This window comes from Vicugna pacos, chromosome 11 (assembly GCF_048564905.1).
Source record: "Vicugna pacos chromosome 11, VicPac4, whole genome shotgun sequence".
NCBI classification, from domain to species: domain Eukaryota; kingdom Metazoa; phylum Chordata; class Mammalia; order Artiodactyla; family Camelidae; genus Vicugna; species Vicugna pacos.
Genome location: NC_132997.1, coordinates 27,629,029 through 27,656,962, shown reverse-complemented (window position 1 = coordinate 27,656,962; position 27,934 = coordinate 27,629,029). Strand labels below are relative to the sequence as shown.

Genomic DNA, 27,934 nt, shown 5'->3' with positions numbered 1-27,934 from the left:
GATTCTGGGCACACCACTTTGTCACTGTATTTCTCACCTGAAACCACCCTGGAGCTTGGAGGCTGTGGGAAATTCTGGGTCCGGGTGTGAGGTCCCAGAACTCCAGGCAGATAGGGACTTAGGATAAATTCTTATTTGGGGCAGGGGCTCACCAGTCGCTGTCCGCTCCTTCCTTTGCACACATCCTTGCTGCATTGCATAGAATGATAGGGATTCTTCTGGTAGAATTATTAGGTAGAGATTATTCTGGTCAACCCCCCATTTCTTATGCATACGAGGAAGCTCTTGGCAGTCAAAAGAAGTGGGGTCATTGACCCCCTGTCCTTCCCTAGGACATTATCATCTTGATCATCATCACCATCATTAATGTCACCACTGTCTTTATGAAACTCACCAATACAACCTTTCATGGTGCCTAACAAAACCAGGCTCTGAACACTTGGACAATCCTTATCTCCTTTAAGTTCATAATTCAGGGCACACATGGACGTTAGGACTTGCAGAAGGCAGAGAGAGCTTAGTAAATAAAGTAAAGTAAAGTAAAATGAGACTAGGACGAGGCATGTCTGTGTGTAGTCAGTCAACAAGCGTTTATTGAATGTGGACAGATGAATTTGGGGCCATGTTGGAGCACGAAAAAGAAAAATGAAAAAAGGCAGTAAAGAAATATTACTTTCAAAAATGCATACCAAGGGGAAAGCATAGCTCAGTGGTAGAGTGCACGCCTAACACGCATGAGGTCCTGGGTTCAATCCCCAGCACGGCCATTGAAACTAACTAAATAAGCCTAATTACTCCCCTCTCAAAAAAATAAGCAAATAAAATAAAAATACATACTGAAATGTAGCATCAACTTGACCACTGCTTTTCAAAATAGTCACCTTAAAACGGATTCTAGTATAACTGATATTGTTCGAAATGCCTACAAATTGCCCCTCATTAGAACTTTCTCTGAAGCCAAGTTTTTGTCATCTATGTGACTCTAAAACATTAATATCATCTACTTGGGTCACTTATGTTAGGCACCTCAGATGCCCAGAGAACTCAGGGATTTCCAAAAATCAAAGCCGTAATTAAAGGAAGATTCATTACTGTATTATTTAGAATGTTTGGGGTGTACGTGACAGAAAAAAAGCAGGCTTTTTTTCCTAAATAACAAATCTGGAGGTAGGTGTTGCTGGTATGTATAGTTGTCATGATTCCAGGACCAGATTTCCTATGATTATCTTTGCCCTTTCCTTCTGGTGGCAAGAGGTGAGATCTTGCCAAAAGTTCCCAAATGAGGTCCTCTGGTCATTCAAAATGTAGAATTCAGATTCGTACCTCGTGTTTTTGTACAAGTTGATTTGCCGGATGATTGGCAATCAGAAGTCAATACATACATGCACACGTACAGCCTCCTAGATGTTCTGGTAGCACTTCAAGGGTTATTTCCATCAGGTGGTGGTGACATGAGTCACTTCCCTCCTCGGAAGGAGATTGGACTTGCTTGCCAAGCAAACTAGAATGTGTGTGGCAGTCAGTCAAAGCCCTTCTCCCATGGACAGAGCTGGAGACACAGGAAGAGAAGGGGAGAGTGGTTACCTTCACTCATTCCCTAGTTGTTATCGTTGTTGTTGTGTTGGTTTACATTTTAAAAATAACAGGGGACAAATTCCTAGTCAACGTGAACAATAGCGTATGGCAGAAGTAATGGTAAGTAATCCAGTGATATTGGGATATGAACGTGTGGGGCTTCCATCTTGAGTGCTCCCCCAACCCCTCATTCTCTCTCATCTCTCCATGTTTGAACAGCCCCATGGAGAGGTTCTTGAGCCAAGGAACTGAAGCCTCCAGCCAACAGCCGTGACTAAGACCTGGAGCAATGATGCGCGTGAGCTTGGAAGCAGAAAACTCTCCAGTCCCAACTAAGTCTGGAGACGACTGGAGCCCTGGCCAAACTTGACTTTGACCGCGTGAAAAACCCTGAGCCAACTACCCAACCAGGCCACACCACCAACCATCAGAAACTAAATGAGGTAATAAATGTTTCATGATGCTAAGTTTTGGGGTCATTTGTTACACAGTAATATGTAGCTATAATACAACTAGAAAGGAGGAAAATCATCATGTAATTACTTTGTTAGAGACAGAAAAAGCATGGGATAATATTTAGCACATACTTGGTAATTTTTTAAAAACCTTTCAATCAGCTAGGAGGAGAAGGCAATGTCCTTATCTACTAAAGACAATTCACCACAAAAAAACTAAAAGGTTATCACACTTCGTGGTGAAATGTTAAACCTTTTTCTCTGAAATTACAAATGAGACAAGGATGCCCACTATTATCATTCTAACTGAACATTTTACCAGCAGTCCTAGCCAGTGAAGTAAGGAAAGAAAAAGAAATAAGAGAAATAAAATGGATGGAGGAAAATTAAAGTGTCATTATTTGCCTGTGACATGACTGTGTTCATAGAAAATCCAAAAGAATTTACAAATAAACTACTAGAATTAATCAGTGAATTTAGCAAGGTCTCTGGATGCAATGTTGATAAAAATCAAGTGGATTTCTTTATGTCAGTAACAAGTAGGAAAAGAAATTTAAAATAAGACCACTTAACAACAGCATTTAAAAATCAAATACCTAAGAATAAATCTAACAAAAGATGTGTAAGGCCCCTCCACACAGTGAATTATAAAGCATTATTGAAAGAATTGAAAGAAGACAATTCCACACACATAGATCATGTCCGTGGATTGGAAGGTAGGTGTTGATTCGTCTCAAATGTATACTTTCAACACACTGCGATTAAAATCCCAGCAGGCATTTTTGAGAGACTTGATAAGTTGATGATAATAAAATGTATGTTGAAATGCAAAGGGTTAATAATAGGCAAGACAACCTTAAAGGAAGAACAAAGGTGGAGAACTTGACCACCAGAAATGGGCTTATTATAAAGCTGCACTAATTAGGATCATGTGTTAACAGTGAAAGGACAAATGGACTAATGGAACAGAGTAGAGTACACAGAGAGACTCACATCTATATCGGTGCTTGATTTATACAAAGGTAATACTACAGAACAGTGTAGAAAGAACAGCCTCTTCAATGAATGGTTTTAGAGCAACTGATTACTCACAGGGAAATAGGTGAAAAGTAACCCTTATCTCAAATGACACACAAAAATCAATTCCCGGTGAGTTTTAGGTATGAATGTGAAAGATGAAACAATAAATCTTCGAGAACAGCATTGCCCGATAGAAATATAACACAAGCCACATATATAATGACATAAATGTTAAATATTCTAGTAGCCACATTTAAAAAGTAGTAATAAACATGAAATCAATTTTAATTATGTATTTTATTTAACTTTCTGTGTCTGAAATAGTATTATTTCAACATATAACCAAAATAGAAATGACTAAAGAAAGATTTTGCATTATTTCGCTCATACTGTCTTTGAAATCTAGTGTATATTTTATACCTGCAATCCATCTTAATTTGCACTAGCCATATTTCAAAGGCTCGAGAGCCGCATTGGACAATACAGTTTCTAGACTCTAATTTGAATAATATCTTCCTGATATATCAGTAGGCAGAGATTTCTTAAACAAGAAATCCACACAAGGTTTGAACATAAATGGGACTGGCTTAAAATGAAAAGGGAGGCTAATGTATCAATTTGCATTTTGAGCACAGTGTAAGGAATCCTTAGTAGTTAAGCTGGGCTGCTTAAAAAATTCCTTAGACTGCGTGGCTTTAACAACAAACATTTATTTAGCACAGTTCTAGAAGCTGGGAAATCCAGGACCCAGGTGCTGGCAGATTCCATGTCTGGCGAGAACTTTCTTCCTGGTTTGAGGACAGCTGCCTTCTTTCTGCTTCCTCATGTGGGAGAGAGAGGGGTTGGGGGAGAGGGAGAGGGAGAGAGAGAGCTCTCTGGCAGATAATGAGATAATGGCACTAATTCCATCATGAGGACTCCACCCTCATGACCACATCTCAACCAAATCACCTCCCCAAAACCTCACCTCCAAATACCGTTACACTGGGGGTTATGGTTTCAACATGTGACTTGGAGGGGAGGAGGCATATTCAAACATTCAGTCCTCAATGAAGATCCACGGACTTGGAAGTGAGTGAGAAGTGAGTGTGACAATGTTCTTCCTGTTCCTGTAATTGGGATCTCAGGTATAAAAACAAAGCTAAGTGAGAAAATGTCCTACAGTACCCATAGCGTTATTCATAATGGTGAAAAACTGGAAATAACCCAGATGTCCACCAACAGCCGAGGCGGGGAATCAATTGCTGTGGGTTCAGAAAGAACGCTGTGGCCACGAGCAGCGACACGCGTGCGTGTTAAGCAAAAGGAGTTAGACACAGGGGCGTTTACACAGCATGATTCTTTTTGCATAAACTCCAAAGCACAGGCAGAACTAACGTGCTGTGTGAGAGGGAGGGGTAGTGACTATTTCTGGAGAGAAGGGAGGGGCCGGTGATTGGAAGGGGCACATGGAGCAGCCAACGTTCTCGTCCTCACTGTGGGCGCTGGTTACAGGGGTGCGTTCGCATTGTGATAAATCACTGAGCTGTACTCTAAGGATCTGTGTGCATTTTCCTAAGTGCCTGTTTATTAAAAAATCATTCGTATCTAGACTTGTCCTCGGAGTATCTCCTTAAAAACATGGCCTGATTTACCTAAAGTCAGGAACCAGCAGTGCTCCTCTGGATGAGCCAAGGGAATACTAACATTTGGAACTTGTTAAACCAAAATAATGCCCATTGGTGACTGCAGCGGCCCCTACAGCCTTAGAGTGAGCCAGTCTGTCAACAAATATTTATTAAATACACCCCATTCTCTTGAACTTTGGGTCCAGTGGTCAGACAGCAATTTAGCCAAGCAGCTGTGGAAAGAGATTTCAGCTGCTGAAGTCAAACAAGAAGCTCTAAGCCTCTCCCTGAAATCCCATCAGGGATGTTCTCTACCTGCCCCTCTACCTTGAAATGCACTCTTTTCCCCCCCAACAGAATTCAATTATTTATCAGGAGAAACTGTTCCTTAACCCAGATATGCATGGTTCATAGTTTCATAGTTCAGGAATGCAGGTAAGTGACAAATTTCCATGGAACTCAACCCAAAGAAATTCTTTACATTCCAAGATCACTTTGCACTCTGAAAGATGCCAGCCTTCCTCGTCTCCTCAAAATCTTTTATGGAATCATAATTTCTATAGAAATCTGCATATGCTTTCTTTCTTGGTCCAGCCACCACAAACTTACAGAAAGCTACAACGAAGGCTCCAACAATACGAAAGTGCAGAAGCTTGGCCAGAATGCCTCACTTCTGAGGTTTCGTCAAAGCACTGGAAGGCATGGTAGTTACTCTCCTTGACAGGTCAGCACTGTCCTTCCAGACTGATGGGGAAATGGACCGAAATGCACTCTTAAGTAATGGAGAAAGTCTGCGAAAAAGAAGTACTGGAGCAAAACATTTGGAGAAGAGGTAGGAGGTTAGAGAAGAAATCGTGTAAGATGCCAGACAGTAAAGACAAGTCATTTATAAAGTTAAGAGTTTCAGATTGGCAGCAGATTCCTTACTTTGCCTGGAGAATAGAATCTGGTAGTTTAACACCTGTGGACTATGAAGAGAAAACTTGCAACCCCAGAACCCTCTTCTCAGCCGAGATACTGTTCTCTGGTCAATGTGCAAGAAATATACTTGAGAATGTGCAAGAATTTGGAGTATATTTCACCCACACATCTCAGGCTGCCATCTACGCAATAAGAAGTACCTGAGAGTCTTAGCCAACTAAAAATGGAAACAAACACTTCTCAGCCTTTTGGCTAAGATCAAGTGTGGTGTTTGTTCTTATCAGTTTAATATCTGATATGTCCTCTATCCGAGGACAATATATTAAATGGATTTTTGGAACTACTGGCGGAATAGGAGCTTGCTCCATCCACTCCACTCATTGATCTGGTATTGCAGTGCGTTCAGCAATGGTGCACCCTCTTCAGGGGAATTAGCTGTTGTGGGAAGAAAAAAAGAAAACTGAATCAAAACCAAGACCTCAGTTTTGGAAATATAAAGGCAAAAGTAAACAAGATATGCCCAGCTGTGTCTTTTCTCATTTGGCCATAATAGAATCCTTAAATTAAAAAAAGAAGAAGTCGAAGTTTTACAAGCTATATTATCAAGTCGCAAGTCAATACAGCTAGAAAAAAGTAAGGATAAGAAAGACATAAAAATTCTTAACCATTATAAAATTAAGAACACACTTATGGATCAAACAGGAAGTCAAAAATCTAGAAAGCAATGTAAAAGAGTACACTCTCTGTCAAAATGTATGTGTATAGCAAAAGTTATTTATGAATTTAACTGCCATCTTTTTTTTAAAGAAAAATAAATCTGAAAAGGATGTTGTGCTTGTCTATAAAAAGGAGAAAAAAGTATAGTCAAATAATCCAAAACAGCAAGAAGCAATTAAACAGAAAATAAAAAATTTTTGAAAGGATAAATAGTTCCCAAAGCTGGTCTTTGCAAAGACCAGTTACCATGGTAGAGATGGGAAAATTAAATAAAAATCTACCTCTAAAAAAGTTAATGGGAACAAATAACTTTAGAGCTTTGTTCTAGCCAACCCATAAAGAACAGATAATTCCAATAAGTTACATTATTCCAAGCTATAGAAAAGATGAAAGTTCTCTAATTGATTTTGTACAGTTAATACAGAAACCTAATATAGTACAGAAGGAAAAACTTACAGCCTAATCTCATTCTGAATATAAAAACAAAAATGTTGATATAATATTGGCAAATAAAATACAGCAATACATCAAAAGAAATACACTATGACCAAGTAAAGTTTTTTCAAGAAATGCAGGCATGGTTCAAATCTCAGGAAATCTATACATAAAATTGACTGCAGCAACAGATTAAAAGAGAAAGTCCATGATCATATCAATAGATGTTGAAAAGCCACTTAATAAAGCTCAGCAGCCATTTTTCAAAAGAATTATAAACAAGATAAGAATAAAAATCAATTAAAATGTGTTACAGGCTGTTTACAGTTTCATTAGCCAATAACATCTTAAACAGCAAATCACTAAAACCATCAGAAACCAGACAAGGATGCCAGCTCTGTCATTTTTCTTGAATAGTGTCTTGGAGGTTTTAGCAAATGCAATTAGTCAAGAAAATAAAACAATTGGCACAAATATGAAGTAAATAAAAATTAAATTTTCTTTTGCTGATAACATAATTTTTTTACCTAGGAAAGGAATTTAGCAAAGCAATTAGATGTAAGAAAAATACACAGAAAAGAATCAATAGCTTCTATGCTGCTTTTCATACAGAAAAAGACATGATAAAAAATATTCTGTTTATAATGATGGCAAAAGCTACCAGTGTAAATTTCATGGAAATAAAATGGTGAAAGGGTGGTGCCTATATAAAAAAACACTTAAATGTATTTGAAAGATATAAAATGAATTCTGAATAAAGGAGAAGGTATGTCTTTGCAGATGGAAAGATCTAACATCGTTAACACTTAATCCCCCCCCCAATTTTTATATAAAGTTAACATAATTTCAATTGAAATGTTGACATAATTTTCTTCACTCTGAAATTGGATAAAATTATCTCACATTTCATTTGGAAGAATAAATAGGTGAAAGTAACCAAGATGACATTTGGGAGAAAAACGTGAGGCTTTGTTTTTACAACTATCCAAACATAGTTAAAAGTTGACTGTACTCAAACCAATATTAATTGGCATACGAATAAGCAAATAGATCCATTAGACAGAAAAAAAAGGGTCCAGAAATAGATTTTCATTTCAAATGGAATTTCATATATGACAGAGTTGGTATGCCAATGAGCATGGAGTTTCTTTATAATACTCTCAAGTTGTTAACATGAGTTATCATTCAAGGGGCTGAGAGCGGGGGGAGTACATCATGAAGCTGAAGGCAGAAGAAGAGTAGGGAGGGGTGGGTGAGACATGCATATCCAACAGCAATAATCATAATAGCTCGTACTTATATAGATAGCTCCCTAGGTGTCAGACACTCTTGCATAGATGTAGACATCGTCCTTGACTTACGAGAGGGTTACGCCCTGATAAACGCATAATAAGTTGAAAATATCCAAAGCTGAACATGCATTTCATACACTTAACCCAGCGAACATCACAGCCTATCTTAAACATGCTTAGAACACTGGCACTAGTCTACAGTTGGGCAAAATCACCTAACATAAAACCCATTGTATAATAAAGTTGAATAGCTCATGTGATTTATTGAATACTGTACTGAAGGTGAAAAATAGACTGGTTGTCTGGGTACACAATGGTTGTAAGTGTACCCGTTGTTTCTTCCATGATGGCGGAGCTGACGGGGAGCTGTGGTTCACTGCCTAGCTTCACCAGAGATGGTCCACATATCACTCTTTGGGAAAAGACCAAAACTCAAAATTCGACTTACAGTTTCTACTGAATGTGTATTGCTTTTACACTACCGTAAAATCAAAAAATCATAAGTCAAACCGTCATAAGTTTAGTACCATCTGTATATAAATTCTATACATATGTATAAACACACATATGTATGTATCCATATTCCAAATATATATATACACATATACATGTATATATTCTACCTCTATATATACACAATTACATATATTCTATCTCTCTAAATAATGTACATATATATGTATATCTATATATATATATATATATATATTCTTATAACAAACCAACATGGTAGATACTATTAGATTCCATTACTGACCCATTTTACCAGATGCCAAAACTAAGGCACAGAAAGGAAAGCTGTCCAAGTTCACACGGTGCTAGAGTCAGGACGCAAACCTGGCAATCTGGCTCCAGAGTCTGGGCTCTGAACTACTCACACACTGCGTCCTGAAAAGGAGAGACTGTCTGAAGGACAAAAAGAATGGTGAGACCTCCCTCACCAGGCATGACTCTGACACAAGCATCTCCCTCGGTCCCGCTCCCTAGGCACCTTGCTTGCAAAGAAGGAGAGGATCTGTAAAGTGGTTTCTTTGGAGAGAGCCGCTGCCTTTCTGTGAGTCCCAGCTCCCTTTTCAAGGGGAGGTCACTGAGAGTGTCACTTGCTCCCCTCACCTAGAGAGAGTCAACTTTCAACAGAGACTCGGGGACCTGCTCACCTGCCCCCCAGAAATGGAGAAGCACCTGGAGCGCCCCCAACACACACTCACACTGGCCGGCTGCGTGGCACGGCGGTAGGGAACACGGCTCCCATCGCACCTTCTGTGTGCGATGGCCCTCCCCTGCGTGAGAAGTCCCTGGGTCCCCCAGGACAGGGGCGAGGGTGCAAGAAGTCCAGGGACCAGATGTGGGGCCTACAAGAGAAATAGTGCCTGGAATTATTAAAAAGAAACCCTGTCCATGAGGGTATTTCCAAAGTGAGTGACCCCTTTTGCAGAGTCTGCGAGGACAGATGGCTAGCAAGCCTACAGCAGCCAGCCTGGGAGAAGGGAGCAGGGAGGCCTCCCAGCATCCCAGCAGGACACCCTAGGGAGCATGAGGTTATTGAAACATCCACCAGCATAAGAGCGCTTGTAGCTGTTTGGCAACAGCACCAGCCCAGGCAGAAGCTCCGCCTTCTTTCTCCTCCTGCTCCCACCCTAGAAGCAGGAGGGGGGAGTGAGTAGAAATCTGAACTTTGAATGTACAATGCGCGGCTCCCTGAAGATGTACATTCATGCACACACTGTATGAACAAGGAGGGAATGTGGGATAGTACAGGCTGGGCTGGTAAGACTGGTAACCTTTGCGGGAGGGAGGGGGCGGGGGAGGAAGCAAGAGAGCAAGAGAGAGCAGGATGCTGAGGTATGGGTAGGGGTGGAGAGCATGGGGGTGGGATGGGGCTGAGCACTCCAGCAGGCGCATCAAAACCCCTTCACAGTTTCGCCCAGGGCCTGACCTGTCAGTATTTACAGAACTGCTGGCCGCCCTGAAGGCTTGTGGAGTAGCCAGGAGCCCTGAGATTTGCCCTACGTTTCCTGGTCTCTACTGTCAGCCGCAGCCCTTGACCAGGACTCTGGAGCCCTGGAGGGTTCAGCCCCTACTGGGTGGGCTGAACATGCCAGGACATGGCTACCCTGGACACCCAGTCTTCCTGTCTGGGTAGCTGAGCAGGACCCTATTGTCATCAGTGACCAAGTGACATCTGTAATGGTGTTTGTAACTGCTTAACTGTCTAATGGTTTAAAGGGTTTTTCTCATGCTCTTGTTGACCAGGGTTGGGCTGGAGAGAAGAGAGGCTTGGGTGATCTGCCCAACCCCCTCATGGTGCTGTGTGCAGGGATCATGCTCAGTGCCCTCTTCTTGATCCCAGTGCCCTGCTCTTGACCCAGGTGCTCTCCTTTTGACCCCTTGTGGTTTCCTTGTATCCTGTTGTTCAAGCTGCAGGTATCAGCCTACAGCAGGAGGTCCCAGGCCTCAGACTGCTTAAAAGGCTAAAAGCATTTAACAATCTGACTTTCAACTGCCCAAGTTTTTCTCTAGAGCTCTTTTCCATCAAGCCACTTCCTCTACATCCTTTGTTCTACATACAAGAATAATAAGAGAGTACCAAATCCAGAGGTGAACTTCACATCCAGCAGTGGGAAGGGAACCACTGCATCTGCAAAAACAGGAACAACTTTGTAATAATTTGTTACCCTGTATGCGATTTCTATGGAAACTAGCTCCACACCCCACCTTGAACTCTTGAACTTTTACTATAAAATCCCCTGTCTTCTCTCCCCAGTAAGCTCAAGGTCTTAGAGGCATTACCCACTGTGACTTCCTTTGCCTGGAAAAGAAATAAAGCTGCGTTTTCTACTTCGTCCAAAACTGTGTCCTCGAGTCTCAATTTGGTAAGCAGGCGATGGAAGCCATGTTTTAGCAATGTCTGGGTTGCCTAGCTGACCAGCACCCTGATAAGGGAGGGCAGGGAAGGCCTTATCTAAATGTCCTCTATACCAGTCAGCACCTTGATTCTATCACAGCCAGTAGTTTCCATGTTTTATTAAAATGTTATGTTTTATGTCTGCTGCTTAGAAACAGAAAATAAGTCCCTTAAGCAAGGGACAATTCATACTCATCTCTGTATATTCAAGAGTTGGCTCGTGGGTGCTAATAAATGTTGTTTGTACTGAAATACAAACATACAGGCTCCTTGTTGGAAGATTCTGAACTAACTCAGTGACAGACAATGGTGGGAACCCTCGTTCATAACTGAACTTTATAGGATGAACAGCGAGAACATAGTGCTCTGCTCTGCCATGACGTCAGAGTACCCCAAGGCCGTGCGGGTATCTGCCTGATGCCCATCTGACTTATTTTGGATTGTCTCTCTCCTCCACTGGAACACAAGTTCAAGAACATCATCTAATTTGTCTCCTGTTGACACCAGTACCCAGATTGGTGCACAATAGGACTGGATGAGTGAACAAACAAATGGATGAATTTTTTTTTCAGATGAAGGTTCATTCATTGCTGGCCCTGACTATTGGAGCCTGTGTTCTGTGCTGGGGATTCAGAGAAAGACCAGATGCAGCCCTTAGCCTCAAGGACGCCACCCTTTGGGGTGCAGGGAGAAAGCGTGGGGACAAATAGGTAAACAAACAATTACAGAGGGCAATGGCACCTTACAGCAGTGGAGGTTTTGAGAAGGGGAGGTGAACATGTTTGCCTCCAGGGTGACAGGGTAGGAGAGGGTTCAGGTGGGAGTCGGCTATCTGGTGGCTGTCAGTCCTTTCCTACTCCTCCTAGTTCTCTGTCCAGAGCCAGGCAGCCTTGAGGGCCTGCCCTACACAGAGGGGACAGCCCTGGGCTGTGACTTAAAGGGATTACACATTCCAAAGCATCTCACCTCTGGTCATGTGGTCACAGGTCCCTGCCCTATTTCCCATTCCTGTGGTCAAGACAGGGAGAACCCTAATGGAATAGTAATTCACCTCAACTAGGCATCTAGAATGTAGTCAAATTCTGCAAGATTAGAAACCCAAACCAATGAAAATATTGATACTTTCTGAGAAAACTGCTAAGGAGCAATGTTAGGACTCTCCGATCCAGAGTTGTCTGATTCTTTTTTATATATAATGCATAAAATATAATACCTATTTCAGATTTTATGTCAGAAATTAAGCAAATCACAAGAAAAGGAGATAATGTTTATGGAGTACTGAAAAGAAAAAAAGTCAAACAGAATTCTCTACCCAGAAAAAAAATCTATAAACAAAATCTGTGAGAATTCCTTGCCAGTAGACCGGCACTACAAGAAACATAAAAGGTAGTGCTTCAAGTAGAAAAAGTCTATGCCACGTTAAAATTTGGATCAATACAAGAGAGGGCAGGAGGGGTGCATTAATAAGTGTGCTAACTGAAAAATGTTCAACAGTCTACGGCCATACCACCCTGAACGTGCTCGATCTTGTCTGAAAAATGTTCAACGTCGTTAATCATCAGGGAAGTGATCATTAAAACCACAATAAGATATGACTACACACCCACTGAACGTGAAGAGAGTGGCCTCACCCAGTGTTAGTGATAACGCAGAGCAACTCGAATCCCTGTACAACACCAGCACAGTGAACCTGGGGTAACTGTTTTGTTGTTTCTTTAAACGTTAACATATATTTACCATATGACCCAGCATTTCCACTCACCTAAGAGAATGAAAATACACATCCACACAAATAGTTGTACATAAACGTCTCACTCATAAGAGCCAAAAACTTCAACAACAGGTGAAGGGAGATTGTCCTCTATCCATACCATAATATACCATTCAGCAATAAAACAGAAGGAACCACTGGTGTCTGCAACAACTTGTATGAATCTCAGAACATACTGAGCAGAAGAAGTCAGACCCAAAAGACTTCCTACCGTATGATTCGTTTGATATGAAATTCTCAAAAAGACAACAGTAACCCACAGAGACAGAAGGCAGATAGTGGTTCCTGGGAACAGAGGTATTAGTGGACTGCTTGTCAAAAAGCATAAGGGAAATTTCTGAGTGACAGAAGTATGTACTATGTTGACTGTCGCGGTGGTTACAGCAATGTACAAATTTACAGAAACTCATCTAACTTTATAAAATGGGTGCATTTGATTATATTGAAATTGTACCTCAGTAAGGTGTTCTTAAAATCCTCGTATTTTCTCTTTAGTAAGGTTGACGGAGGGAAAGAAATTATATGTGTGTTTTCAATCTACTATCTTAAGTAACAATTTTTTGGTAATTTTTTAAGCATCCCTATAGGGCTTGGCTACATATTGGGTATTTGAGTACTTATATAACAGTTAATATTTTTATATTACTTCATAATTTATAAGGAATTTCACATGTATCTCATCTTATCTTCAAAAATGTCTTGAGAGATTTGGCATTGATTTCTTGGCTATGATACCAGAAACACAAGAAACAAAAGTAAAAATAGTAAATTGGACTACATCAAAATTAAAAGCTTCTGTGCATCAAAGGACACAATCAAAGTGAAAAGCAACCTAGGGGATGGGAGAAAATACTTGCAAATCATATACCCGATAAGGGGTTAATATCCAAAATATATAAAGAACTCCTACAACTCAACAACAGAAAGGACAAATAATCTGATTTAAAAATGAGTAAGAGATTTGCATAGACATTCCTCCAAAGAAGATATACAAATGGGCAACCAGCATTTTCATGCTCATCATGAACAACCATTAAAGAATTATAAATCAGAACCACAATCATCCATTAAGATGGCTACCGAAAATAAGCATTGGCAAGGCTGTGGGGAAACCCGAACATTTATGTACTATTGGTGGGAATGGAAAATGGTGCAGCCCCTATGGAAAATGGTATGACACTTCATCAAAAAATTAAAAGTGGAATTAACATATGAGCCAGAATTTTCACCTCTGGATATGTACCTGAAAGAATTGAAAGCAGGGATCTAAGAGGTCTTTGTACATCCATGTTCCTAGCAGCATTAGTTACAATAGCATAGATGTGGAGCAACCCAAGTGTCCACAGATGAAGGTATGAACAGACAAAATGTGGTATAGTCATACAATGGAATATTATTCAGCCTTGAAAAAAGGAAATTCTGACACATGCTACAACATGGATGAAGGTATTTTAAGAGAAATAAGCCAGTCACAAAAATACACATATTACATGATTTCTAAAGTAGTCAAGTTCATATAGACAGTGGTTGCCAGGGCTGAGGGAGGAGAGATGCGGAGTCAGTGCTTCACAGGAATAGAGCATCAGTTTTATAAGATGAAAAGAGTTCTGGGGATGGATGATAGTGATGGCCACACAACAATGTGAACGTGCTTAAAACCACTGAACTGCATATTTCAAAATGTTTAAGATGGTGAATTTTATGTTATATGTATTTTACCATAGTTTTTTTTTTTAATACCTTAAGAGATAGATTTTCACCAGCGTTCTACAGATGAGAAACTGGTTCAGAGGGGTTAAACAACTTGCCAAAGGTCACACACCAACCTGGTAGTGAAGCCCGACTCTGAACCCAGACCTTACTGTGGACTCCAGCCTTTTCCTCTTCCTGTTAAAGTTGGCTTTTTAAAAATTGCTTGAATATCAAAAAAATAAAAAGAAAGAAGAAATGGGCAAAAGGCCAAAAAGACATACAGATGGCCAATAAGCACATGAAAAGATGCTTGATGTCACTAATTATTGCAGAAATGCAAATCAAAACTGCAATGAGGTATCACTGCAGAATGATGGCAGAATGGCCATCATTCAAAAGTCTACAAATAATAAATGATGGAGGAGCTGTGGAGAAAAAAGAACCCTCCTACACTGCTGGCAGGGATGTAAATTGGTGCAGCCACTATGGAGGACAGTATAGAGATTCATTAAAAAACCCAAAATAGACTTACTCTATGATCCAGCAATCCCACTCCTGGGCATACATTTGGAGAAAACTCTAATTCAAAAGGACACTTGCATCCCAATGTTCACAGCAGCGCTATTTACAATAGCCAAGACATGGAAACAACCTAAATGTCCATAAGCAGATGACTGGATAAAGACGATGACGTCTATATATAGGATAGAATACTACTCAGCCATAAAAAATGAAATAATTCCATTTGCAGCAACATGGATGGACTTAGAGATAATCATACTGAATGAAGAAAGTCAGACAAAGACAAATATGTGATTATCACTTATATGTGGAATCTAAAAAAAGGACACAAATAAACTCATTTACAAAACAGAAACAGACTCAGACATAGAAAACAAACTTACTGTTACCAAAGGGGAAAGGGGGTGAGGAAGGGTAAATTAGGAATTTGGGATTAACATATACATACTACTATATACAAAATAAACAACAAGGTCCTACTGTATAGCACAGGGAACTATATTCAATATCTTATGATAATCTATAAAAGAATCTGAAAAAGATTGTATATATATGTATAAATGAATCACCTTCTGTACACCTGAAATGAACACAACATTGTAAATCAATTATACTTCAATTTTTGAAAAAGTTTTAAAAATGTGCTTGATTAACTGCAGTGGGAACATGTTTTCGTATCCATCTCCCAGGTGAGCCTTTCCTTCCACTGTCTCCTCTGCACCGAATGGCCCTGAGTCAGTGCTGGACGCTGTCTTGCAGAGCATCACATGCAGATGCTCTTCCTCAACTGCAGGTCGTCTTCCAGGGTGACAGACCAAATGGCCAAAGGGTCTGGATCTGGATCCCTAAGCGGGATGGAACCGCTGCGCCTGCCCAGTTGAGAGAAGGGGGAGACTCAAGACCCATGAGGCTGCCAGGTTCTCTTCCTTCCCTGCTGGCCTGAGTCGGAAGGGTTCCCTTCTGCAGGAGCCTATTAAAAAGCCCTAGGGACACACTTCTTGGCCACAGGGACTCTCCAGGATCCGATCTGAGCCCCTTACCCTGTATTCCAGTGTCTAAATCCCACCTGGAGCGCCTGCCTTCCACCCCCCGGCCACCCCCTGAAGAGTGAGCATGAAGCTGCTCTAGCATCGGCCCAGTGTCCAGCTTCACCCTGGACCTTGCCGACTCTGCTGGCAGCCACCGCACTGTGTGAGTTGGGGCCAATCCTAGGTGCCCCAAGCTCTCTTGCCTGCACTGACCAAGTCTGGCAGGCGACTGGGTCCTTCTCGCCCAGGAAGGAACATGGCATCTTCTGGCGCCCGGCAGGCATTCCCGAGGACCAGAGCTGGCTCTTCTTTCGCAGTATTCTGCCCTCCTCCTCCTTGGGTTTTCCTACCAACGCTCGAGAATTTGGGAAAATGACAAGACCTTGCTTCTCATAAAATGTTGACGCACTTTCCCTAGGACTCAGAGACCCCCTCCTGTGTCTTCAGTGACAGGCACCGGATGCCACGCTCTGTCAGTCCTGGACACACACACCCCCGCCTCTCCCTCCATCACCTGCCAGTGTGCGGAGCTGGAACCCCCACCACTGATGCGCACTTTCACAGCTGACTTCGCCCCCCTTCTCTCTGTCCCTACAACGACCACCCAGCACTAGGGGGCTGAGGCCTAAACAATTAGCTCACATTCCAAACACACACCAGTCTCCATCAGGAGGAGGAAAGGGGACATTTTTATGACTACAGCGCATATTTGATAAGGGCTTTAAATAACTCACAGCAAATACCCAGCCGGACAGTGATGACACAGGCCTGCCTACGGGGACTCGGCTGACCAGCTCTGCTTTTTTCTGTGGTCCACAACCTCCACTCAGAATTTGAGGACCTAGAGATTAACTCAAAGCTCTTTGAGACAAATTGATTTCCAGAGGTCCAGGCTTGCCAACACACTGTGTCCTCTGAAGGGAAATTGCTGATTTGTCCCCCTTGAATGCTTAACAAACTCTACCCTCCCCTGGGAAATCAAAATCGGTAAACTATGAAATTGCACAGGGGGCTGGGACCGCAAGCTGTCAAATCTCCCAGACCTTCTCCCGCACCACGGGCGGCATCAGGGACTGGCCGCTTCCCTCGGTGGGCGGCTGTCCGGCCCTGCAAGTTCTCCAGGGGGTGGTGATGGAAGCTGCCTGCCAGGCCTCTGCAGCCCTGCTGGGTCTGCAGGCTCCCTCCCCTGCCCTGAAGCCGTAGCCACACCGCTTAAGTGGTGTCTTTGCCTTTTCCTCCCAGGCTCCAACTTCTTGTCCATTTACTAAAAGCAAGAAATGGGACATCACATCGCGCGGAGCCGGCCTGGCTGCCCCTCGGCGCCACAGCAGGACATGGATCGCGATGCTTCCTTGTTTACTGAGCTCTGCCTCCCCCCAGCCTCCCAGGGGGTTGCACAACCTGCAAATTCCTCTTCAACACCCACCTCCAGTCTCCCTTCGCCCTAGGACACAGGATGGGTGTGCACCCAGAGCTGGCTATTCCAGGGTCCCCCTCAAAGGGGCTGGAGCCCAGAGCCTGCCACCTCCCCGACCTCAGCAACCTGACTCCGGAATGACGCCAGCCAGACGTCCCCCAGCAGACAGCAATCTTCCCTCAGGCCCTGGGCTGTTGTGGGTTTTCTCTTTTTTTCCTTTTCTTCTCCAGAAGCAACATAAGCTCATTTAAAACACACACGTTTAATATTCCAGTGCCTTGCTACAACGCACAGAGCAACAGTTCCAAAACAGCTCTGCATCTGTAATCCATAAGTTATCATCCAAATTTGTTGTGTTCAATTATTCATAGCCTGCAACGGGGTGTCCCCAAATAGTCAAACAAACTCAAATGAAAACTCAAGCAAAATGTAAGAAATGAAAAACTCACCCAGGCATGGCCATGACAGTTTCAGGAGGAGGTGTGAAAGTCCAGGTTGGTGAATACGGAAGTACAGGTTGGGGTCAGGAAGAATTTCATAGAAGCCTTTTTCCCAAGACCTGACAGTGTTGCCATTCACTGCCATATTCTCTTCTGGGGGGGTGGGGGCAGGGAGGGGATGGTGGTAGTTATACACCACCTTTATATTCCTCGTACAGACATCACCAAATGTTTCATCAAGCTATTTTGAGGGCATAGAATTCAATCAACATTTCTCTGGGTATTTATTCATCATCTGTGATGTGTTGGCACAAAAAGACGAGTAAGATACAGCTGGCAGGGTGGGGGAGGGGATAGCTCAGTGAGCGTGTGTGCCTAGCAAGCACGAGGTTCAGTCCCCAGTACCACCATTAAAAATAAGTAAATAAATAAAAATCCAATTACCTCCCCCCAATAAAATAATAAATTAAACATTAAAAAAAAGAAAACCTTTAAAAAAAAAAAAGGTATAGCTGTCAACTCTGAGGACCCTGAAAGACAGGCAGGGACCAGAGGACTTGAAGAGGAATTTGATTCATTCTGAGCACCATGAGGAATTCTGGGAGGTTGCAAGCAGGAATATAACATATTCTGAAGTTCTTACAAGAGCCTCCCAGATTTAGGACATTCGACAGTCAAGAGCGGAGTTTGGAAGCTGCCCAGGTGGAAGTTGATGGGCACGTGGACCCAGAGGGAGTTGGGGGGGTGGGGAGGGTTAGACAGGATCAGATGCAAGAGATGCAGCCTCGAGCATGTGCTGCTGGTGTGAACGTGGGGTGTGAGCGGAAGAAGGGTCACCGTGACTCCTGGATCTGGGCCCGAGCATTTGGGTGAATGACGGTGCCATTTCCTGAAAAGGAAACCGCGGGGGAGGTTTCGTTTCAAGCCTGAGATTAAGAGCCCTGCTGTAGACGTGTTAACTTGTGCTGCTTGTTAGTCATCCACGTGGAGGTGTGGAGGTGGCCGTCACGTCTGCGAATCTGAGGCTCTGGAGAGAAGTCAGGGCTGGAGATGGGAATTTGGAAGTGGCCGATTTAGAGATGGCATTCGAAGTCCTGTGATTGGATGAGGTGACTTGGGAATTGAAAGTATTAGAGACGAGAAGAGGGGTCAAGACTGACATGCCCGATGTGTATGGCAATGAAGAGTGAGCAGTTCCAGCAAGGTGTCAGCTCCCTTTAAAGATTTCTTGAAAGTGCCATCCAACGACTCAATAGGTTACAGTTTCATCTCATGTGGGGCCACCCTGAGCTGAGCACGTTGCTACTCTAAATAATCAGGAAGGAAGAGGAGGACAATGTCTATTGTGTGGGTACCAAGAGCCCCCTTTTTCCAGCGAGATTCTGTCCATCCCTTTCCGACCCGTTCTCCCACCTGTCCCCGCCCAGGTAGAGGTGCCGTGCATTGGGAGGAGAGTGTGGTGTCCAGGAGGCAAGGGAAGAAAGTGGTCCAAGACTATCAAATTCTTCCAAAAGACAAGACTATGACAGAATATTCCCAGTACCTGGATTGTGGAACCTCAATGAACATCTAAGGAAGCAAGGAAAGAAGACAGAAAGGGAGAGGATAAAGAGATGGGGCATCAGGGAAAGAGGATCCAGGTAATCCTGTAATTTTCATAAATCTTCTTAGCAAAGGAGCACAGGACCTGGGGTCAGGGGACTGGAATGCACCCACCAGCCACAGGGCAGGCACCTGATCAACCTGAGCCTCTTCTTACTGATCCACAAAGTGGACTATTTCTCATACAGATTCTGCAGTAAAATGAGGACTCTGACATACTGCTAGTGACATTGTGAATCAATACTTCCAACTGGAAAAGCAAGGCATCCATGAATCATGAGTCCACAAAAATATGCATATTTTTAATCCATGTCTGAGTTTCTTTTCTAAGAAAAGAATTCCACGTATTTTCAAAGGCATTGGTACCCATATTAAAATAGCCTGGGGTCCCTGATGATGTTGTAGGAAAATAAAGAATTAATTTTTTAACCACTGTGGTCTAGTCTCTGTTGCTAGCAACTGAACACAGTTTCTAATGGATACCAAGCTGGAAAGTCTGGCTATTTGGGCTAATCTGGAAGTCAGGGACTTCTCATGGTGACAGGGGAAAAGAAGAAAATAGCATGTAATAAGTAATGAAATTAGTCACGCTGATCTTTTAGGGGAAAGTGAATAATTGGTTCTAATTTTAGTTTTTTTTAACTTCGGAGATATTTATAATGTTTTTATTAAGCTATCATTCACGCAAAAAAAAATCACTTGCTGCATGTACAGCTTTCTGAAGTTTGTGACAAATGCATACAGTCAGGTAACCACTACCACAGTCAACATACAGGACTGTTCCTCACCCTGTAGAGTTCCTTCAGACATTATTGCAGTCAATTCTCTCCCCTCCCCTACCCCAGGCAAAGACTGATCTGTTTTCTGTCTCAATAGCTTTTGCTTTGTCCAGAACGTAATATAAATGGAATCAAACAGTAAACAGCCTTTCAAGTCTGTCTTTTCTCACTTAGCAGAATGCACTGAGACGCACCCATGTTATTGCATGTTTGTTCCTTTTATTTCTGTACAGTGTCCAAGAGATGGATGGTCTACAGTTTGTTCATCTATTCACCAGGGAAGACATCTGTGTTGTTTCCAATTTGGGAAATGAATAAGGAAGAAACATTTGTGTACGGGTTTTATATCTGGCAGGTGTATGTTTAACTTTAAAAGAAAATGCCAAACTGTTCTTCAGAGTGGCTGTACCATTTTGCATTCTCCCCAGCAACAGATGAGAGTTCCAGTTGCTCGAGATTCTCACCAACACTCAACATCGTCTTTTTGTGGTTATTGTCATTGTTGTTCTAGGTGGTACCTCATTCAGTTTTAGTTTGCATTTCCTTAACGGCTAATGATGTTGAGTATCTTTTCATGTGTTTATCTGTCATCTGTATACCTTCTGTGGTGAATTGTTCAAATCTTTCCTGCACTGGGGGAAGGAGATCCTTTCTTTCTCACTGTTGAATTTTGATAGTTCTCTATTTATTCTACACAGTCTACCTTTATCAGATATGGAATTTGCAAACATTTCACCCCAGTCTGTGGCTTGACTATGCATACTTGAAAAACTAAACTCCAGTCCTAGTCCCATCTCTTCAGAATGAGCCTTCTGCTGTAAAAACTTTTACCACCCTCCTACTCCAGGGCAACCCAGGAAAATGTCAAGTCTTCCTCTCATGTCAGTGGGACTTGGAAATAAACATGGCTCTCCTACTCCCTACCCTTCAAAACAAATGCTCCTTGCGCTTCTGAGGCCGTGAATGTCTATAAGAAGTTGCCTTCCCCTTCAGTGTCTTCAGATCCCAGGAGGTTCTTGGTCTCCTCTTCAACTCCTGGGCACAGGGCCAAACCTGAGAGTCTGTACACTGTGATCAAGTTAGGGAAACACCATCCCCCATTTTCCTTTATTATTCCGTTGTTGCTATTCTTCTTTGAATTGCCTATATGTGTATGTATCCCTATATATTCAATGTACCACTTTTGAGCTACTTATACATGGAATCACACTATAACAGTCTTTGTAGTTTGCTCCTTCCACTCAGCATGATGGTTTCAAGACTTACCCACATGGATGCTGGTAATAATCAGTTTTTCACTTTTCCAACTATGTCATAGTCTTTTGTATGAAATAGCACAATTTGATTATCCATTCTACTCTTGTGCGTGTGTGTATGTGTGTGTTTTATTTATTTATTTTTAGTTGAAGTCTAGTCAGTCACAATGTGTCAATTTCTGGTGCACAGCATAATGTTTCAGTCACATATACATACATATATTCGTTTTCATGTCCTTTTTCATTTAATTTACTACAGGACATTGAACATAGTTCCCTGTGCTATACAGAAGAATTTTAAAAATCTATTTTATATATAGTAGTTAGTATTTCCATTCTACTCTTGATGAATATATTATTTAATCTTTATGGGTAAACCTTATGTCATGCTCCTTCAAGATTTTTTGCCTTTTGGTTTTCGTGATCTTTTCTTCTCTTTCTCAAAAGCCTGAGGTTCTGCAAATGAAAAGTTTTAGCTTTCCAAGCTGCTGAATTTGCAGTTAGCTTCAGAGGTGTGCTTGGCACTCGAGGTGCCCATTGACTCTGACTTTCATGTTTCATTGCCTTGTAACAACTTGGAGTCTTCAGAAGCAATGGATGCCTCTGTACAAGGAGCGGGTCACAGAAAAAAAAAAAAAGGAGCAAGTCACTTACGAGGAAGTGCAAACAGGAAGGGTATTATTTTGCCTTACTGCTACAATTTTTAAAAAATCAAAATATAGGTTCTGGAGCAGAAATCTCCAGAAACCAGTAGAAAAACTGAAACTATCACTGATAAGTTTCTGGAGGCTCAGTGTGGTTAAGTCTGAGAGTTAAAAACTCCAGAGGGGCCCATTTGGTTCAGAGGGGCCCCCACACTCCTGTGAGTTTTACCTCCGGGAGCCTATGAGGTTGTCACATTGACTATCAGGGGGAAATATCTTATGTGTCTGGCAGCAGGGAAGAGAAAAGCACCGTTTTGAAATACATAGAACATTCTCTTGTTCTTAACAAGGCCTACCCTCAAGAGAAACTATTTTTCCAGAATGAAACCTGCCAGGGATTTATCAGAGCCTAAGTTGTTATGAGAGTGAATCCTAAGAGTTCTCATCACTAGGAATTTTTTTTTCTATGACTTTGTATCTATACTAGATAATGGCTATTCACTGAACTTGTGATAATCATTTCATGATGTATGTAAGTCAAGTCATTATGCTGTGCCCCTTAAACTTATACAGTGCTGTGTGTCAATTATATCTCAATGAAACTGGAAGGAAAAAAGAAGTTAAGAAAAAGACAGACACTGCCAGAGTATATTTTTAAAAGCCAAATGTATTTTGCCTACATAAGTCCACTTTAAATAGAAAACACAGATTAAAAATAAAAGGATGGAGAGAGATGCACCATGCTACCTCTAATCAAAGGAAAGTGAGAGTAGCTATATTAATTTCAGACTAGGCAGACTTCAGAGCAAAGAAAATTATCAGGGATAAAGAAGGGCGTTACATAATGATAAAGGGGTCAATTATCCAAGACGACAAAATAATGCTTAATGTGTATGCACCTAAAAGCAGAGCATCAAAATATGTAAGGCAAAAACTGAAAGAAATACAAAGGGAAATACATGAATCCACTAGTATAATTGGAGACTTCAGCATCCTTGTATCAGTAATGGACAGACTGAGCAGGTGGAAACTCAGTAGGATATAATTGAACTGAGCAACATCATCAATCAATGCATTGAGTTGATGTATAAAATATATCATCCAACAACAGCAGAGTACATTCTTCTCAAGCTCACACAGAACATTTACCAAGACAGAACACACTCTGGGCCATAAAACACACTTTCATGAATTTAAAACAATAGAAATTATATGAAGTATTCTCTCCACAGTGGAATTAAACTAGAAATCAATAACAGAAAGATAGCTGAAAACCCCAAAACTCAGAGTTTACAACACATGTCCAGATAAATATGGGTCAAAATGAAGTCTCAAGAGAAATTTTTAAATATTTCAAACTAAATGAAACTGAAAGTACAACTTAACAAATTTTGTGGGTGCAGTGACAGCAGTTCTTAGAGGGAAATTGATTTATTAGAAATTGAAATATTAGAAAGAGAAGAAAGATTTTAAATTAATAATCAAGCTTCCACCATAGGAAATTAGAAAGGGAAGAAAAAGAAGAGTAAATTAAATCCAAAAAAAAAAAAAGAAATAATAAAAATTAGAGCAGAAATCAATGAATTTGGAATAAGAAATTAAGAAAGTCAACAGAACCAAAACTAGTTCTTTGAAAAGATCAATTAAATTGATAAATCTCTAGCCAGGATGTCAATCAAACAACTAAAAAAGTACAAAGACTCAGATTACTACTATCGGAAAAGATGGCCATCACTACTGATCCTGTGGATATTTTTTAAATAATAAAAAAGTATTATGAATAACTTTAAGACCATAAATTTGATAACCTAGATGAAATGAACTGATTCATTGAAAGACACAATCTGCCAAAATTCAGACCAGGAGAAACAGATCATCTAATTAGGCCTATATCTTTATATGAAATTGAATCAATAATTAATAATCTTCAAAATGAGAAAGCACCAGGAACGGGTTTACTGGTGAGTTTTACCAAATATTTAAGGAAGCAATGATACCAATTCTCCACAATCTTTCCAGTAAAACAGAAGCAGAGGGCATACATCCTAACTTGTTCTATGAGGCTAGCATTCCTGTAATACCAAAACTAGATAAAAGACATTATAAGAAATGAAAACTGAAGACCAGTACGTCTCATGAACATAGACACAAACAGCCTCAAAAAAGTTAACAAATCAGGTCAAACAAATGTATAAAAAATTATATACCATGAGCACATGGGATTTATTTCAAGTACGCAAGACTGGTTCACCATTCAAAAATCAATTTAATTCACCCAATATAATGTAATCCATTACATCAACAGACTAAAAAAGAAAAATCACATGAACATATCAAGAGATGCAGAAAAAGCATTTGATGAAGTGTAACACCTGTGATGATTTTAAAAAACCCAATAAACTAGGAATAATGAGGGGAACTTCATCAACTTGATAAAAAAAATCTATTAAAAAGTCTACAGCTAGCAATATACTTAATGGTGAGAAACTCCATGCTTCCCTACTAAGATTAGAAATAAATCAAGATGTTCATTCTCACCACTCCTATTCAACATACTGGAAGTTCTAGTTAATGCAAGAAGACAAGAAAAGGAAATAAAATATATACAGATCAAGAAGAATGAAATAAAATTAGCTTTTTTCTCAAAAGACATGACTGTCTATGTAGAAAATTTTAAAAACTCAGTAACAGCAAAAACTGGAATAAGCAATTATAATAAGGTTTCAGGATATAAGATTAATATACAAAAGTCAATTGCTTTTTTATCTACTAGCAATGAACAATTAAAATTTGAAATTTAAAATACTAATTGACATTAGTACCAAAAAATGAAATATTTAAGTGTAATTATAACAAAATAGTATAATATCTAAATGAGAAAAACTACAAAACTCTGATAAATGAAACCAAAGAAGACCAAAATAAATTGAGACGTATTCCATATCATGGGCAAGAAGATTCAATATTGTCAAGACATCAGTGCTTCTAAACATGATTCAGTGCAGCCCCAGTCAAAATCCAAGCACCTCATTTTGTGCATATCAACAACCTGATTCTAAAGTTTATATGGAAAGACAAAAGACCCAGAATATTGAACACAATATTAAAGGAGATCAAACTTGGAGAACTGACACTTCCTGACTTTAAGACTTACTATAAAGCTATTGTAATCAAGACAGTGCATATTGGTGGAAGAACAGGCAAATACATCAAAGGGATAGAAAGAGAGCCCAGAAACAGACCCACAGGAATGTAGTCAGCTGATCTTTGACAAAGGAGCAAAAGAATTTCAGTGGAGAAAAGACAATCTTTTTATCAAATGGTGCTGAAATAACTAGCTATTCACATGGGAAAAATGAATCTAGACACAAACTTTACACTTTCACAAAAATTAACTCAAAGGGAATCATTAACAAGGGTAGGGTAGAGCTCAGTGGCAGAGCACATGCTTAGCATGCACAAGGTCCTGGGTTCAATCCCCAGTACCTCCACTAAAAAAAAAAAAAAAAAAAAAAAAAAAAAAAGCAAAGAGAATCATAAACTTAAATGTAAAATGCAAAACTATAAAACTTCTAGAAAATAATATAGGAGAAAATCTAGGTAAACCTTGAGTTTGATGATGACTATTTATTTATTTATAGATTTTTAAAAATTGGAGTATAGTTGATTGATGATGATTTTTAGATACAACAAAAACATGAGCTATGACAGAAAGAATTGATAAGCTGGATTTCATTAAAATTAAGAACTACTGCTCTGTTAATGACACTGTTAAGAGAATGAACAAACCACAGACTGTAAGAAAATCTTTACAAAACACATATCTATCTGATAAAGGACTGTTATCCAAAACATACAAAGAATTCTTAAAATTCAGCAATAAGAAAACGAAACAAAACAAAACAATTTTAATAGGCAAAATACCTGAACAGATACCTCACCAAAGAAGATATACTGATGGCAAATAGGCACACTAGAAGATGTTCAACATCACATGTCATTAGGGAATTACAAATTAAAATGACAATGAGATACCACTATACACCTATTAGAATGATTAAAACCCAAAGCTCTGATAACACCAAATGTTCTGAGGATGTGGAGCAACAGGAACTCTCATTCCTTGCTGGTGGGAATACAAAATGGTACAGCCACTTTGGAACACAGTCTAGTGGTTTCTTATAAAGCTAAGTATGCTTTTACCATGCAATCATGCTCCTTAGTATTTACCCAAAGGGGTTGAAAACTTATGTCCACACAAAAACTGGCACATGGATGTTTATATCAGCTTTATTCATAATTGTCAAAACTTAGAAGCACCCAAGATGTCCTTCAGTAGGTGAATGGATAAACAAATTGTGGTACATCCACACAGTGGATTATTCAGCAATAAAAATAAGTAAATAATTTAGCAATTAAAAAACAGCTGTCACACCTCCAAAAGATAAGAAGGAGCCTTAAATGCATCTTACTAAGTAAAAGAAGTCAGCTTGAAAAGGCTGCATACTGTATGATTCCAACATTATAACGTTCTGCAAAAAGCAAAACTGTGGAGGCAGGAATAAGATCAGCTCTTGCCAAGAGTCTGGGGGCGGGAGGGGCAAATAGGTGGAGCACAGGGAGTTTTAGGGCAGTGGAACCATTCTGAATAGTAGATCCACGTAAACCTAAAACTGAAACCGCTTTAAAAAATAAAGTCCATTCATTTAAAAAAAAGAGACAGAATGATCTATTGAAATAAATTCCCTTAAACAGAAACCCCTCCTTTGCTTTGTTTAGCCATAGAGACCTCAAATAGTATCTAATCCATCACTTTTGCTTTATCTATGATAAACCAATGATTATAAAATTCATAATTCTATGAATGAGTGGATTGTTTCGCCCTGGGGTACCTAACTGGTTAGAGGCAGAGCTATGCTCAGAACCTAAGCGTTCCGACTCTTAGCCCAGTTCTTTTTTCATGAAACTTTTAAAATTGCACATTTGATGTTTGCTTAGGTTTTTAAGACCTACATCTGTACTTGGGATTCCAAGTTGCAAGGACTAGTGGTTGATTCCTAGGTTCCACCTACTTCACATCTTTTCACTTCAACAGCTAGAGGGCTGTTTGAATGCTGGGAGGCCTGGTCTGGACTCCTCAGCCAGAAGCCCTTGCTGTACCAAGATGCCAACATTTGCTATGTACAGTGATGCCTGCGTCTGCCACTGAAGCCCAAGGCCAGGGTCCTTGCTGATCTGCAAGGCTGTGTGACATAGGATTTGACAAACTAAATCAAAAATAACTGACATTATTCAAGAGTCCCCAAGATGAATTCAGAGAAGTCGTGGAGATGGGCTGGACTGGGCAGAGGATGCTCCGTTTCTCATCTTGCCACTGTCTGGCTGTGTGCTTCAGGCTTTGACACTGGGATCTAATTGAAGGACTCCATTCATGCTAACTCAAAAGCCATGTCCCTCCTCTGGGAAGGCCATCTTCTCCAACCAATGTACACGGACATGATTCAAAGAGGGTGTCAGTGGGGAAGGTCAGACTAGCATGGTGCCTTCCAATCCAGTTTGAAGATCTATTCAATTATCCACTCTTTTGTTGACTAAGTATTTATAGAGATCTGGGGATGGGCTGTATCTAAATCCACGGGAAATTCTAAATAGTTCTCATACATGTATCATTGAGATTAAAAACCCTTAGTAATCATCCACAGTGCTGGTCCAGCACAAAGCAAGCCTTTGGATCTCTCGGAAGTAGACACTGAGTGGGAATTTAGGATGTAAGATGTGTTTTAAGGAATGTCCTTGGTATCAGCACTATGGATGAGACGGGAGGGAAGTAAGACTGGGCAGAGGGAGAAATTAAAC

General features: G+C 40.6%; 1 non-coding gene and 1 pseudogene across 1 annotated transcript; one reads left to right on the top strand and one right to left on the bottom strand.

Annotated features, from left to right (window-relative positions):
- Positions 1-5,070: 5,070 nt before the first annotated feature.
- Positions 5,071-5,360, bottom strand: LOC140699718 (cytochrome c oxidase subunit 6C-like; annotated as a pseudogene).
- Positions 5,361-5,810: 450 nt separating this feature from the next.
- Positions 5,811-6,000, top strand: LOC116282181 (U2 spliceosomal RNA). Its single transcript, XR_004191632.1, has one exon. It is a non-coding gene; the product is annotated as a U2 spliceosomal RNA (small nuclear RNA).
- The last annotated feature ends 21,934 nt before the right edge of the window (positions 6,001-27,934 follow it).